This window comes from Neltuma alba, unplaced genomic scaffold (assembly GCF_004799145.2).
Source record: "Neltuma alba isolate B1F8T4 unplaced genomic scaffold, ASM479914v2 tig00011180_pilon, whole genome shotgun sequence".
NCBI classification, from domain to species: Eukaryota; Viridiplantae; Streptophyta; class Magnoliopsida; order Fabales; family Fabaceae; genus Neltuma; species Neltuma alba.
In genome coordinates this window covers 98,281-101,423 of record NW_021635907.1, presented here as the reverse complement: position 1 = coordinate 101,423, position 3,143 = coordinate 98,281, and positions in this window count along the sequence as shown.

Below are 3,143 nucleotides of genomic sequence, written 5' to 3'. Positions count from 1 at the left end.
CCTTAGTACTACGAGCAATTTCAAGGCCAAGAAAATATTTGAGATCACCTAAATCCTTAATTTTGAAGGAATCATCCAAAAAAGCCTTAATGCTATTGATTTCCTTTAAATCATTGCCACTCACAATAATATCATCAACGTATATCAGTAATGCAGTAAAAGAATTATCAGAATTCTTAATGAACAGAGAATGATCAGCCTGTGAGTGATGATACCCACGAGAAATAAGAGCTTCTGATAACTTGAAGAACCACTGCCTACTTGCCTGTTTTAAACCATAGAGAGAACGTTGCAGTTTGCAAACTTGAGTTGGAGAAGAAACTGCTAATCCAGGAGGAGGCAACATATATACTTCTTCATTGAGATCTCCATGCAAAAAAGCGTTATTAACATCTAACTGTTTAAGATGCCAATTATGAGCAGCAGCAAGAGCTAATAATAGGCGAACTGTAGTGAGCTTAGCTACAGGAGAAAAGGTGTCAGTGAAATCTACACCTTCAACTTGTGTATAACCTTGAGCAACAAGACGACCTTTATATTTGTTTAAGCTACCATCTGAATTATATTTCTTAGCAAAGACCCACTTACAACCAATAGGACGTTTTCCAAGAGGTAAATCAGTTATCACCCAGGTATTATTTTGTTGTAAGGCATCTAGTTCAGCCTGTATAGCTTTTCTCCAACCTTCATGTTTAATAGCTTGTTTATATGTTTTGGGAATATCATCAACAGAAACAGAAAGAATAAAATGGCGGTGTGTGGGAGAAAGTTTACTGTAAGACAAAACTTTGGAGAGAGGATGATAGCTACCTGCCTCCATGGAATCCGGTATGACTGATGAATTTTGAAGAGAGTAATGATAATCATGCAGATAAGAAGGTGGCCTTTTTGGTCTGGTAGATCGTCTAAGAGGATTTTCAAGGTGAGGAGGGAAAGAAGATGCAGGGGCTGTATTAGTGGTAGAGTGAGAATTGTTATTAGTAGGTAAACATGATGCTGTAGTAATGGGAGAACCAGGATCATCACAAAAGTCCAAAGGGGGAAATTCTTGTGGTAAAGGAATAGAATTGGGTAAGGAAGGAGAATCAGAATTACAGAAAGGAAAAATGGACTCATAAAAATAAACATTTCTCGAAATTGAAATTTGTCTAGAAGCTAAGTTTAAAATGATAAATCCTTTAGTGCCATGCCTAAATCCCAGAAAAATACATTTTTCAGCCCTTTGATCAAACTTAGTTCGCTGGTGAGTAAGGGTTGAAGTAAAACAAAGACACCCAAAAACTCTTAGATTCGTAAAATCAGGTACTTGATGATATAGAGTCTCAAAAGGACTTTTGTTATTTAAAATGGGTGTAGGGAGACGGTTTATAAGATAAACAGCATGAGAAATAGCATAAGACCAATAGACTTTAGGAATCTGTGATTGAAATAGTAAAGCTCTAGCTACATTTAAAATGTGTTGATGTTTTCTTTCAACCCTACTATTTTGTTCAGGTGTTTCTACACAAGAAGTCTGATGGATAATGCCCTTAGTATTATAAAAATCAGTTAAAGTAAATTCAGGACCATTATCTGACCGAATAGTTTGCACAGAAACATGAAATTGATTTTCAACCAAAGAAACAAAGTTTTTAACATGAGCAGAAACTTCAGATTTTTGTTTAAGAAGGAAAACCCAAGTGTAACGTGAAAAATCATCTATAATAGTAAGAAAGTACTTATGACCATGCACAGAAGGTAAGTGATAAGGGCCCCAAATGTCACAATGAAGTAAACTGAAAATTTTATTAGATTTTGTAACGCTTACAGAGTAGGGAAGCTTTTTTTGCTTAGCAAAGTGACAAATGTCACAACAATTGAAAGAAACGTTAGAAGAAATACAGGGAAATTGTTTTTGCAGAACATGAAGAACAGACTTAGACAGGTGTCCCAATCGAAAATGCCACAAGTCAAAAGGTGTGGAACAAGGAGATGTAGTGGAAATATTACTGATAAGGTGGGTAGAAGGAACTGCATGTTGAGTCATGATGTATAATCCTTCAAAAACATCAGCTGAACCAATCATCTTCCATGATGGTAGGAGTCTGATGAGACATATTGATTTCTGGAAAGAAACATCACAAGAAAGAGAGAATGTGAGTTTAGAAACAGAGATAAGATTGAAGCGAAATTCTGGTACATATAAAACATCTGTAATATGAAATGAAGCAGAGAAGCAAACAGTACCACTATAGGATGCAACTACTCGGGAACCATTAGGTAAATTGACAACAATGGGAGAGATACGAGTGTAAGAAGAAAATAATGAGATTAGAACAAACATGATCTGAAGCACCTGAATCAATGATCCAAGAATTAGAAAAAGAATGAACAGCAAAGGTATAGGAGATACCATTGGTAGAAATGTGATTAACAGAAGCAGAAGGCTGAGACGATGAATGGTCAGCTTGAACTAGAGCCAATAACTTTTGATATTGATCTGGAGTGAAACTGTAAGATTGATTAACGACCTTAGGTTCAGCAAAATCTTTACCATAAGTATTATTGATTGATGAAACAGCATTAACAGAGGAATTCCTAAATTTGAACCCTGGAGGAAAACCATGTTTCCTATAACAAGTGGCTTCCATATGCTTGTACCGTCCACAATAAGTACATTGTTTAGTCGAAGCTGATGAACCAGACTTATTCTGGCCAGACAACTGAGAGGGTCCAGGACGAGAATTGTATGCTTTACTCAATAATGTTGTAGCTTCGACATGAAGAAATCCTAATTCCCTTTCTTGTTGTGAAACAAGAGAAAAAACACGATTGAGATTTGGCAAAGGATCAATTAACATAACTTGAGACTTAACTGCAGAGAAACAATCACTTAGGCCTTTTAAGAACCTGATAACACAGTCTTGTTCCAAATGCTTCTTAAAAGAATCAGCAGCCCCACATGCACACTTAGGATTGCAAGAACAAAATTTGACAGGACGCATGGTCAAATATTCATCCCAAAGAATTTTAAGTTTGGTAAAATACTCACTAATCGACAGATCTCCTTGTTTTAAAGTCTGTATTTCTTCTTGAAGGTCAGCAAGTCTGAAGATGTCATTCTGAGAAAATCGATCCTTAAGGTCTTCCCATACATCAGAAGC